The sequence below is a fragment of the Rhinolophus ferrumequinum genome, chromosome 19 (genome assembly GCF_004115265.2).
Source record: "Rhinolophus ferrumequinum isolate MPI-CBG mRhiFer1 chromosome 19, mRhiFer1_v1.p, whole genome shotgun sequence".
Lineage (NCBI taxonomy): Eukaryota > Metazoa > Chordata > Mammalia > Chiroptera > Rhinolophidae > Rhinolophus > Rhinolophus ferrumequinum.
Genome location: NC_046302.1, coordinates 52406180 through 52420758, shown reverse-complemented (window position 1 = coordinate 52420758; position 14579 = coordinate 52406180).

The window sequence follows — 14579 nt, the reverse complement described above, 5'->3', positions numbered from 1 at the left end:
AGTAAGAGGCAACATGGATTTATTTGAGATTGAAGCATTGCAATTATGGGGCACAGATTCAGGCAGAAACCCAAATTGTGTCCAAATAACAGGGTGAAGGCGAGAGGGGTTTACGAGAAAAGAAAGGAAAATAATTACATGTTGGTGTTAAGAAACTGAGTTACTCTTTAGCTGTACCTGGCTAGTTACTGATTCTACCTTCAGAAGGAACATTCTAAATCAATAGTCCATGTGGTCAGAATGCCTGCTTTCCTGTTAGGGTTTGCAAGCAGATGTTTGTAAGACAATATTGCTTTGGCCCAGTCCAAAGGTTATTTTGCCCAGTTCAAATATTCCACAGATTCAAGAAACAAGACATGTAGGTAGCAGAATAACTTCTCTGGCTCCATTTTAAGACGGCTTCACTTATGTCAACTTTTCACACCTCTCTAGGTATCTCCAATCAGCATCCAAAATAAGGTAAACTAGATTTTCCGGACACAGGAATCTGTGTAATATTATTTTGGAAATCTCCCTACATGATTCTTTTATACAACCAAGGCTAATCACTAGGCACTCGGCAATCCTACCTCTGGGACTTCTGTTTTTCTTCAATTTAGCACCAAATATCTTATCAAAATATGCTTCACTGTGTAATGGCATAGCTGCCTCCTGGAAAAAAAGGCATTTATTGCATTAAAAATGGAAAATCAACTTTTACAAATAGTTCTTTCTCTAACTGTGGTTCAATGTCGTTTACCTGATGGATCAATTATTATCTGTTATCTATTTCAAATTAGGAAAAACTCTACTTCATGTGTTGAATCAATGGGTTGATATTTATGGGATGGAGCATGATAAACAAATTACCAGACACTACCCCTGATTTCCCAAGGTGAGCTCTAGGCATTTCTAGTGAGGAGGCTTTTAAAATGTATTGCATCTAGCTATTTAGAGACAGAAAAGTAGAAAGTGGATTCACAGGAACCCCAATACTGTAAATCCTATTCTTGAGCAAATTATTTCCCTGGAGGTCTTTGGATGACACAGGTTTAGAAGACAAAGGACAACAAAGGCGGCTGTTTCTTGCAGGGAACTGGCCTAAAAGTTCAAGGTAAAATTCTAGTGAGATACAAGACAACTCTCCTGTTGGAACAGATTGACCTAAACACAGCATTGTGACTCCATTGCTTTGTCTATGTTACTGTCTCTGGTTTTTCCATTCCAACTGGCAGGAACCGAGGCCTGCGAAGAAGCAGCAAAAGTAATGATAGCAAGAGATCTCGTCCGCCTAATACAGGCTGATCTTTGTTCTTCTTTCTCAGCTTTACTACTTTCTATCATTCAAAGCACCAATACATCAGTGCATTCTATATTTAATACTTTTCAGGAAACTAAAGTTTATAACTGCTCAGATTTACACATGCAGACAGGTCACAAGGGATCAGGAAATTCCAATTATTGAGAAAGAATAAAGGGAATTTTGCTTGCAGAATTTCAAAGGGAAGTTCAAGTACGAACCCAAGTACAACCAGAGAGCCCTTCTCCCATCTGACTGAATCTCATCCAATTTTGAGGGAACAAGTCTGCCTATAGTGTGAACCCCAGGGTAAGATTAAATGACTTCACGACCATAAGGATACCAGTGTACATGCAGTCACAAAAGTATAAAACTCATTTTGAACTCCTGCCCTACCTCAGTAAGCTGCACAGAGGGAAGCTTATGAAGGTCCCTAAGTGAGACTCATTTATTGAATTAGAAAGCTGCCAGATTAACCCTGGCAAATATTTTGTCATCATTATGGAAGCAAAGTAATCTGATCAATCTTCCCACTTTAAAAAAAATAATAATAAAGTGCCAAATAAAATCTTTTTAAAGATAAATATTTTAAGGCATTAAGCTGGAAATAAAGAAATCCTCAGATCAAAACAAAGTAAAAGTAGAAATCTTACCTGTTAAGAAGAGGTTATTAAAAATAACCAAGCAAATGTTGAAATACAACCAAATAGACCATCTAGAAAAAAATACATAATTGTTGAAATTTAAAATTACCTGGTTTATTTAACAACAAATTAAACACAAACATAACTAAACAAAAAAGAATTAGTAAACTGAAAGTAAAAATAAAGAAGTTTTTTTCCCTAAAAGCAGAGAAGAAAAGTCACAAAACATATAGGTAAGAAATAGTAATTAGAGTTATAAAACTTTATGTCTTATTTGAATGTTGATGATGAGAAGAGAGAGAAAAGAAGCGATAATTTAAGGAATGATAAATGAGAATATTCAAGAATTAATTTTGAAATGGACATTGAAGATTATATTAACAAAACTCAACAAATAATCAGTAGGGCATGTTAAAACCTGTTTCCCTGAAAATAAGTCCTAGCCAGACAATCAGCTCTAATGCATCTTTTGGAGCAAAAATTAATGTAAGACCCAGTCTTATTTTACTATAATATAAGACCAGGTCTCATGTAACATAATATAATATAATATAATATAATATAATATAATATAATATAATATAATATAATACCAGGTCTTATATTAATTTTTGCTCCAATCAGCATTAGAGCTGATTGTCTGGCTAGGTCTTATTTTTGGGGAAACACGGTACATACATACATACATACCTAGAAAGATAAGACAGATTACAAATAAATAAATAATATTTATTCTAACCATAGACTTTCCCACAAAAAAATGGGAGCCAGAAAAAGGGAGAGAAACTTTCTCAATGTGCTAATTAAGAAAGTATGGTAGCCTGATATAAGTATAGCTACTTCTGTTCTCTTTTGGTTTCCATTTGCATGGAATGTCTTTTTCATCCCTTTATTTTGAGGCAATGTGAGTCCTTGAAGTTGAAGTGAGTTGCTTGTGGTCAGCACACACCTAGCTGGTTTTGTTTTTTGTAATCCATTGAGCCACTCAATGCCTTTAGATTGGAGAATTGATTACATTTATATTTAAAGTAATTATTGATAGGTGAGGACTTACCAATGCTATCTGATTGATTTCTGGCTGTTTCGTAGTTTCTTTGTTCCTTTCTTCCTCTCTTGCTGTCTTCCTTTGTGTGTTGATAATTTTCCATTGTAGCATGCTTTGATTCCCTTCCCCCTGTCTTTTGTGTGTTTACTGTAGGTTTGTGTACTTGAAATTTGCTAAGAGGGTAGAATTTAAGCATTCTCACCACACACAAACACACACACACACACACACACACACACAGAAAGAACAGTGACTATGTGAGTTGATAGATGTGATGACTAACCTGATTGTGGTGATCATTTCACCAAGTATAGATATGTCAAAACATCACATTGTCCACTTTAAATGTATACAATTTTAATTGCCGATTATACCTCAATAAAATTGAAAAATAAAAAACAAATTATATATATATATATATATATATATATATATATATATATATTATATATATATATATATACACACACACATACATACATACATAGTGACCCAGCATGCATACAAAGTGAAGTTATCTTTCAAGGAAAAAAGAGGCAAAAGAAATATATCTTTAAATGTCAAAGTAGCATTTACCACCACAGGTGATCACTAAGAGCAGGCTCCTTAGGCACACAGGGGTCCCCAGGTTCCTTGTGACTCTGAGGGTCTGGAAGGAATCCTAACTTCACTGTGACTATGAATAAGGAAAGGGAGGTTAGCTGAGGTGGGGACAAAGTGGACGTGCTTCCCTGCAAGTCCCTGGTCAAAAAATGAGGCAGACCTTAGGAAGGGTGTACACTGTCTACTGGGGACGGCAGTTGGGGAAAGAAAACAGACAAATAAACAAGCAAATGAAAACGACTTTTACTATGAAAAGCAACTGGGTCAACACTGATTGTGAGAGTTGAAAAATGCTGGAGAGAGTGGTGGCTGAGACTACAGATGGAACAGCGTATAAATGTATTCCACTTTTATCAGACTTATCCAGATAACGAGCTTAGACACTAATCCTCTGCAATTCCACAGAAACCCAGCTGTGACTGCTTTAGAGGCAGCTACAGGAGAAAGAAAGGGATTTTCAAACCAGATTTTGACCGAAATAATAATCCCAAATGACCAGTTAACCACTGCATTACACCAAACATATCAAGATCTTACTTAAATGACCATACTTTGTACACCAGAAAGCAATCAGACTTTTTAAAAAGAAATTATAGCAATAAATTTTAACTACTATGTTCACAGTTCTGTGACTTTAAATTTTACAACTGGTATAACTTTATAATATAGAGATAAATTCTATCAGAAAAGTGAAGGTCTGAGCTTTAGTGATATGCTCAAAGGGATAATTCAAGGTATTGGATTGAAAGAGAATAGACAGGGCCTTCCCTTTCAATTTAGGAGTTATCAAAGTTAGAATTAGACTCAAACTCCACAAAAGGCTTTCCACTCATAATGTGTAGCACAATCCTTTGCTCATTGTGGGTAATCAATAAATATGGAGGACACAGTTGGATCTCACAGTTGTAGGGATACATACCAGGGGTGCCAAAAACATGTATACACATTACTTGTACTCATCTTTTGTTATCAGTATATATTGAGTATTGCAATTTTAATACAAGTTTTTCCTTTCTTAATGTGTATACATTTTTTGGCGCCCTCTGTATATAAACAGTGAAAAGTATATGGTTACAGAAGGAGAACTGTATCTGGGTGATGAACACAAAGCAATATACAAATGATGTATTATAGATTATACCCTTGAAACCTATATAATTTTACTAAGTAGTATCACCTCAATAAACTTAATAAAAATTTTAAAAGAAAGAAAAAAGAAAATATGTTATTTGAGAAAACTGGTAGAAATTATAGTTGGAAAAAAAAAGGTATCAGTTAAGGTTGAGGCATCCAGAATAATGTCTAGCTATTTTTAATTAGCTTTGAATTGCTATTTGTATACATTTTCTTCCCCAAAAGATAAAATAATAAGTGAACAAAGTAAACCAGACCAAATTTTAGGTATGTCATACAGTATGTTTATTTCAAAACTGTTGTTACTAAAATATGGATTGCTATTGACAATTCCTGAACCATTATTCTGACTTAGCATTTATGTCATAATAGGCTATTCTTTTGTTATAATCAGAGAGCATATTCTAAAATTACATAATCTGCATTCTACCTTTAAACCATAATTTAATAATGATTCAATACACTATTCACAATCTCTATTAATACATGTTACATTAAATATCCAAAAATCCTTATGATCACATCTCAAAAAATATTAGTTAAATAATTCACCAAAACAATAAAATGTTGATGCCTAGCCTTCTAATTACTGGTACTGCATAACATGTAAGTTTCTTAAGCAAATTGGGAATCACCAAATAAAAAGCATAATTTGATATATATATTTTTAATTATTCCAGAAATTATTTCCAAAAAATGTCCTCATTCCATGATAACCCAACCTTGAAAATCACTTACTTTGGAGGAGAGAGTAATGGAATACTTTTGTAGGCTTTTTCACCCAAAACTGTTAACCCATTTAAGAATCACCCCAATTGTGTCTTTACAAAATATAGCAATGAAAATAATTTACACAAGGGTGTCAAATTTCCTTAATTTTTTTTTTAACTTTTACTTTGAGCAACTAGCTTTCCAACAAGAAGTGGTTTTAACTCAAAATTCTAAAGAAAACCATTTACAACATCAGCAAAATCAGGTTCCCGATGTAATGAATGATGCTCTGTTGCAAAATAGGAAAATTCAGCCAAATGGGAGTTACACTAATTAATTCCCCAAAGGCCAGTTGTATCATCAACAACAGAAAGTCAGGGGAGGGGAGGAGGGCGACATCCTTTTGTTGAATCACTGGTTCGCACATATGAAGGATGCTGTATGGTTTATATGGCCACAGGTACCTAATCGTCATTCGGAACATCCAGTACATTTCTACATGAAAAATCACTCACCTTATTTCTCTAACTAAGCTAACTCTATTATTCCCAGAATTAAATCTTTTTCCTGTTCCAGCCCTCTCAACAATTCTTTTGTTTCTTCATTTCCACCTGACGCAGCTGAAGCTTCCGCACACACTTTTGGTTGTTGATCTTGCATATTCTTTCTGTGATTTCCACACAATAATAGAGTGTTTGCTTCTATCACTTTCCAAAATTGTCCAAATGCTGAGCTGGATTCACATCATTAGGTCATCAGACTGCTACATAAAATAAATAGTAGTCCTTTTGTTTCAACTGCAACCTAATTTCACAATTTTATTCCAAACCAGTTTGTCCTAGTTGTATGTTGATTGCTTTGTGATATGTTGTGTTTGTGCTCCATTAGGCAAGCACCAACACTATAATTCATCTAGGAGAGAAGTGGAGGTGAAGAGTGGCCCCTCTCTGGGAAGGTGTTCCTGGAAGCATACTATTCAAATGGATCTGGTTAATTGCCACGGAGAGGTGTCCTGCTGATCCCCTTGATAAGTCTTATACTGAGAGAGCATCATAAAAAAATGTTTTGCTCCTGGATAGCATGTAAAGGCTTCCTTTTACTATTAAACAGGACTGGTTGTTGAGGGGGCACTAAAGACAAGGGTATAAGTATTTTTGTTTGAATGGATTCTAGACCAAGGGAAATAAAGTATGAAATGCAGTAGGAACAGAAAACATATTTAAAGGGTGATAATTACACCTTTTAGAAATATCCCATTTCTTTCAGTTGATTTCCCTGAGTATTATCTATCTTAACAATACAGTGCACTCAGTAATCTTTCCGATGTATCTTTTTCCCTATGGATGGTTATCATTCTGTCTTCTAAAATGAATAAGACATAGTAACAGATGATAATGACCTACTTGCATGAGTTTTGCTTGCGTATTACCTTAACTGTTTCTTACGGGATGCCATGTCATTTTTTCCTTCATTTTACTATCCGCAAATACCTCTTTTCAAAGTTTTATTTTGTTAACTAACTGTTATCCAGGCTTGTAATTGGTTTAATAATACATATTTCCTTGGAATTTCTCCTTCTATCCAAACCAATCATATACCTCACACTTTCATGTACCCTTTCTTTATTGCTGAAATGAAATACTAATGATTCAAGTAGACAGAGAAAGCAACATGTGATGCAATTCATTTATCAGACAACAAATATTTAATATTTACTCATAACATAGAATACTGTGTTTCTATGTGCAGATGTAGGTAAAAACATGAATATACCAAAATACCTCTTAAAAGAACATATAATGGGAAAAGCAAAAACTAAATAACTATAGAGGTAACTTATTAAAAAGTCCTATATGAAAGGGAAATAAAGTACAATAGTGGTTGAAACACAGAGTTCTCACTTTCGATGAGCTTTACATGGCACTTGGCATGAGGGTTAGAGTGTGATAGGAGAGAAGCAGGAAGATTATTCCAAGTGAAAACCATAGTATGAGTGAATAGGTAGGATTATAAGTGGAAACAGTTACAGAGGGTGAAACATAGTCAAGCGTTCTTTGAAACAATTGTCCTTGGAATTTTAAAGTGTGTGTCTCCTATATCGAAGAAATATTTATTTCATTTTTCAAACATTAATTCACGTGGTAGTTTTAGTAGAAGAGTGGAAATCAGTCTTTAAAGGGAAGCAGTGTTAAATGGGGCTTAAGCCAAAGACACCACAGGCCATTTCCACACTTCCTTCTTAGAGGGGAATTTCCTCTTACTGAAAAAAAATCACGTAATTTGAGCACTGCACACAGTCTTTTGTTGTCAAGTAGGCTACTTTTCTTTTTTCTGCTTGCACTTGTTGCATTGGCCCTGGACTGAAATTCAGAAGGGAACTGCTCATGTTACAAGGTCAAATAACTTCCAGTGTTACTAAAGAGCTTCTTCTACTGACACGTCTTTTAATTAATCCATTTACTCACTGGGTCACTCACTAATTCACTCATTCTTCCATTTAATTATTCATTCATTCAGGAAATTGAGCACTTACCACCTGTCAGGAATTGAACAAGGCAAAGAGAACATAACACAAGAAGACACAGATGGACCTGGAGTTCACAAAAAGCAGATTCTCGTGCAGATTACATTAACCTCGCAGGACAAACAAGATATTAGTGTTCTGGGAATAGTAGATGAATTAATAATATCATTTATCTCTCCATTTCTTCAACCATTTATCCTTGAGCCAACCACCATTGTATGATGGATACACAAGGAATCACATTATGTTCTATCTTGATTCATACATTGGTTATTTTCCTATCAACTTTTTCATTCTATTTCTATGTTGCATTTTCCAAAATTTAAAGGTTAAAAGTAAAAAAGAAAATATACATATTCACAGGCATATTACTGATCATATTTTTACTCAGGATTTTGGGATTGTTATAGACACCTGGAAGACACTACTTCTCATCCAGTAAGGGATCATAAATAATACTTTATAATATATACTTTGCTAGGATTTAATGAATGATAAAACAACTAATATTTATTGTATGTACATATATTATTAATTTGGCATACTTTTCTTCCATTTAATCTCCCTAGGTACTCTATCAGAGATTCCCCTCATTTTAAATTGAGGAAACTAAAGTTTTAAGGGTAATTCATACAAAAACAGCATTTTAATAGCTCACTAAAATGGCTTCTTATTGGTTGTCATGTGAATGCTCATTTTTTTCATCAAATTATATAAATTTGATGTTTGTTTTATCCAAGAGGAAATGAAGAGACTTAACACTACAAACTCAGCTTCTAAAAGGAAAACATTAACAATCTCTCCAGATATATCACATCTCTGGACCTATCTAAAAGTTTGAATCCTGGCAATAAGTTAGAAACTGAAAAACATAAGACTTCTCTTTGCCTGAAAGGTTACAATGGATGCATTACATCAGTAATGCCATATAGTAACTAGATGGCCTCAAATTCTTCTCTGCTCTGTAAGCCCAGAGGGGAAATAGAGTGATTTTCAGTAATGCTGCAAAATAATGGACTCAATTCTCCCCTGTATCTCAGGGAATATGGGTTTCTTAAACACAAAGAAATGAATCTCTGCCATTTCCATTCCCCTGGTATATCTCACAATTGAATGATTCCAAAATTAGATTTAGAAAACACCCAGTGTTTCTCACCAAGCAGCCATACCCATTCTGCTCTGTTTTGTGTAGCTTTTAAAAGTGCACTACTGATATTTCAAATCTACATGTAAATGTTGTATTTAAAAGAAGAACTATATTGGAATAAATTTCACATAATATATTTAATTTTATAAGTGAAATTAACAAGTAATTTAAAAATATGAGAGAAATGAGAACAAAATTCAATACATGACCTAAATTTTAATTTATGACATAACTAGCATGAAGATAAAAGGGTAATATCACAACATTGATGACAAAATTTCATTGGTCTACTATTTCAATCCAATATATTAATTACTTTTTGGTCCTATGTCATTTAATTTTTACATAATCCATTTAATTTAGGTTATTATTATTCTTATGTTATGGATGAGGAAGCTATGCTTGTAGCAATAGGATTAGAAATTGACTCTTTTGCAGCTATATCTGTCTCCAAAGTCTGGAAAGTTGAACACTACACAATAATTACACAATACTGTGTTGATACATTGTGCATGCATGTGCAACATAGCTTCATCAAACGACTTCATCAAATTTTATATACATATACAACCGTTAAATATAAATTTGGGATGTATATTTTTGTATAATTTAAATTATATGTACACACACACATATAAGAAGTGTTCAAACCAGGTAAATATAAATCAAAATAATACTAAGATACTGAGATGCTATCTCACACACATTGCATTGCCAGAAATCATGTGTTTGGCAATGCCAATTGTTTTAGAGGTGGCGTACCAGCACTTAGAAGAATGTGAACCAACAGCAATTTATACACATTGCTTGTGGGAGTGTAAATAGATACGATGACTTTAGAAAACAAATTGGGATTATCTTGTAAAGTAAGTATACCTAATTTAGGAATTTAGATAGAAAGCACTCTTGTATTTATGCACTAGGAGAAATATAAAAAAATGTCCATAGTATTGATAATAAGGAAAGAAAATTGGAAACAAGTTAAATATTCATTGAACAGAAGATAGTTAACGAAATATGCTATATCATGCAATGGAAGATTATACAGTAGTATAATTGAACATAATACAGGCCCACATTATGACATGAATGGATCTCAGTGAGATAATACTTAGTAAAAAGGAAAAAAAGCCAGATTATTTCTTTGAGTATAATTTTAAAAAATATTAAGTAAATTTGAAAATAAGTAAAACTAATACTTTGCTTAATTAAACACACACACACACATACCCACACACAAACACACACACACACATACACACTGATTTGACAGAACAGTTACATCAGGGTTGAAGTTAGGGGCACCAGTTCCTAGTTGGAGGAAAGTAAATAATGTAAATAGGTCCATGTAATTTATTGGTAATTTTAATACATTGGGTTGTTTAATGGGCCTTGCCTGTCCATGTATTAGTAAAATGAAAAGTAAATAAATAATATAAAATAAAATAGAAGTGGATAAATGTAACTCAAGAACAAAATATGATAGTGCTTAATCAAGCAAGAATTATGACATATGTTCTTTTGTACACCTGATCCAACTCCTGTGATCCTACTTCTAAAAAAAAAAGGAAAAGAAACAACAGAATTGTTTCAATCCAGATGCTCAAATTGCTTAGGATTTATTTCATTCGGGATGGATACATAGTGTCTGTGATGGGGTTTAACAGTAGTCATCTTGCTGGATGTGTGAATGATGCCCTATGGACAAACAATACCTACTTTATTCTCAGCACACAAAGCTTTCCCTTTGCCCTGGTCTCAGATGCTTGACTATCAGCATGTTTATACGAGGTATGACAAACCAGTTTGCAGAGTCATCCTAGAAGAAGTGCTACATACCTCATTGCTGAATATCACTATGGTCACCTTTGAAGAACTCCCCTTGGGAAGCAATGCACTGATGCCAGCGCCTAGTCCACCCTTCAGAGTAATTTTTGGAACTCTTTTTCTGGAATGGCCATCAGAGTTGTAATCGTATTGCCCTTGATGTCCTGAATGACATCCAAATGTCTTCCTTTCAATATTTCCTTTATCTTCTGATAAAGAAAGAAGTTATTGGGGTCCAGATAGATGACTGGGGGGGCGGGTGTTCAATACAGTTATTTGTTGATAGTCTAAAAACTCCCTCACAGATAGTGCCAGGTGAGCTTGTGCATTGTTGTGATGCAAGAGCCATGAATTGTTGGCCAAAAGTTCAGGTCGTTTTCATCTAACTTTTTTATGCTGCCTTTTCAGTACTTCCAAATAGTAAACTTGGTTAACTGTTTGTCCCATTGATACAGATTCATAATGAATGATTCCTCTGATATCAAAAAAGGTTAGTAACATCATTTTGACTCTTGATTTGGACTGATGGAACTTTTTTGGTCGTGGAGAATTGGCTGACTTCCATTGTGCACGTTGACGCTTTGTTTCAGCATCATATTGGTAGAGCCACGTTTCATCACCACTGATAGCAAGGCCCAAAACATCATCTTGCCTCTCCATAAGGTGTTGGAAAACTTAAACTCTCCTTTGCTTTTGTTCATCAGTGAGCTTCTTCGGGACCATTTTTGCACATGCCTTTCTCATGCCAAGATTTTCAGTTAAGATTTTCCTGTTTCTCTATCAATGTTTACTTGGTCTGCTATGGTGATTCAGTCAACTGGTGATTTTGATGCACAACTCGATGAATTTTTGCAATGTTTTCATCAGTTCTGCTCATTACTGGCTGCCCTGACCTCTCTTCATCAGTGACGTGTTCTCTCCCCTCAGAAAAACGTTTAATCCATTTGTACACTGCTGTTTTCTTCATGGCATTATCCCCATTAACTTGGACTAACATGTCCCTGATTTCACTGCTCTTGCAAAGTTTAACAAGAAATTTAATGTTCGTTGGTTGCTCTAATTCAAGTTCAGACATTCTCATGACGGCACCCCAGAACACGCAACAATAATGAATACCATTCAGCAAGCAAGACACTGCCACATGTCAACACGACCACAGCTGTGAGACACTGATATACCAAGGTTGTGAAACCTTACCGAGCTGTCTGTACAGTTCTGCCAATGTAAACGCACGGTGGCAATTCCACAAACTTAATTGTCAGACCTCGTGCTATGTATCTCAGACTGTTTAAGTTGGTTTCTCAAGAAACAGAATCCGAGATTGTGGTTTATGTGCAGAAAGTTGATTTGGGGAAAAGAAAAACAAAACCTCTTAGAGAATGAGGGAAGCAGGGTTTGGCAGGAGTCATCACACAGAGGCAACCATCCAGGAGCTCTTCAGTAGTGTGGTTTTGGGGGATTTTCTGATAGGGGCAAGGAGCTTTGTGTTCCCCCATGACTAGTCATTGGACACTGACTTTCCTAGAAAAGGACTTGCAGACTTGTATGAGGTGGATCCCGTTGGCAGAAGGCAGTGTCTAGAGAGGAGCTCAGCTTTGTGTCATCAGCAGCAGAAACTCAGTGTCTGGGGATGAGTGGCTGTACCTTGCAGGGGGGCCCTGAGCAGCACACCCCATTTCCATACCACAGCCCCATGGGGTTTTAGTTGTGGGCTGAGACCCTCTGCCTCTTCTCTATTTCTCCTTGTCACAGGGCCTAGCATTGGGACCGACTCAGAGTGAATAACCAACAGATGGTTGGTTATATCACTGTTCCTTGCAACCGTATACTCTTTGATTTTTAAGATTATGATACTAAAAGACTTTATTGTATTACACCTCGCCATGTTCAATACATTTTTTCCCAATTTCTAATGGCCCAAACTGAGTCTCTAAATGGTTTAGTAGTTTGTCTATTATAAAGGCATTGATTGTGACAGAACTATAGCACTCATTATGGTTCTCTATATTCAACTCCAGGGTTCTTTTTGTAAAACAAAATTCAATTAACTAATATTGAACAAATTGAGACAAAGACTTCTGGACAGCTCAAGATAAATAGATAGCAAATTATCCCCCATCAAAAGTGTGACACACCGTTTTGCATTGGGAACCAGGTAAACTTCTTGCAACCCAGTTAAAACACTCTCACAGAAGTATGTTGTTAAGAATAAGTATGGAGATAATATAGCAAAATTCAAGCAGCTGTCTACCTTTCCTTAACACAGTGACTCTACTGTCACACTATCTCTTTAGGAATTGGTAGTCACAGAAAAAAAAAAACAAATATCGTTCTGTTAAGTAACAATATTAAATAAAGAGCATGGTGGTAAAAAATAAAACTTCAATAAACAAAAATGTAAACACAGAACACAAAAGACAAAAGGGAGGAAATGAACAAGTATTCTCAAATACCTTGGCCAAAAGAGAAGTGACTTAGAATCAAATAAAAAGTGTTATAAAATATGTTTCTTTTTTAATCAAGAGCTCAATAAAAAAGAATAAAATTTCAAAGGATTAGAGATAAGAACACAGACGGAGATTAAAAGTGGGCTGGTATAACTGAAAACAGATATGTGGAATAAAAATAAATCCAGCACCTAAATGATTTCAGTACAATAAAACAAGTTACTCTTGAAAAGAAGAAGGAGGACTTGAGAATAATGAGCAACTTTAATTGGGAAATACCAGACTTAAAATTATGTGAAGAAAATGAAAGATATTTGTTACAGGAGAAAGCAGAGTTGAAATGACACTACTTGTAGTTTCTTATAAAACTGATTGAACAAATGAGATAAAAATAGTAAAAATATTTCTTAAAACAAATTTTTTTCTGACAGAAATGACCCGAATACTTATTATGCTAAGTAAAATAAGTCAGACAGAAAAAGTCGAGAATTATATGACTTCACTCATATGTGGGATATAAAACTGAAAGCAACAAAGGAAAAAAACAAACAAATAAAGACACAAAAACTCATAGACGCAGACAACAGTTTAGTGGTTACCAGAGGGGAAGGGGGGAGGGGGATGGTAGAAGAGGTTAAAGGGGGTCAAATATATGGTGATGGAAGGAGAACTGACTCTGGGTGGTGAGCACACAATGTGACATTTAGGTGATGTATTTCAGAAATGTACACTTGAAACCTATGAAATTTTACTAACCATTGTCACCCCAATAAATTTTACTTAAAAGAAAAAAGTGAGAATATGAACAAGCAAATGTGACATAGGACATTACACACACATTCACCCTATAAATATTTTTCTACTTTGAGAATATAGAAACAATACTTATGGAAAGATAGCAAGTGTTCATCCCCTAAGAATCACTTATATAAGGAAAATAGATGAAAATTAATTTCATATAAAATTAACAGTGTTAAAAGATAAACTGGAGCATATTAAATTTTGAAGAGTTTATTTGAGCAAAAATTGAGTCCAATTGGGCAATGCCAAATGGGAGTGGTTAGCAGTGTTTCACCCACAGGAACTCAGGAAGGTTTTCAAAGACAAGGAAGTAAAGCAAGGACATTATTTGTCTGTAGTTTAAGCAGTTGCTTCATTTAGGACAGCTTAGTCGGCTGTTTTGGGTTGGTTTTCCTTGGGTTTCAATTTCTTAACCTT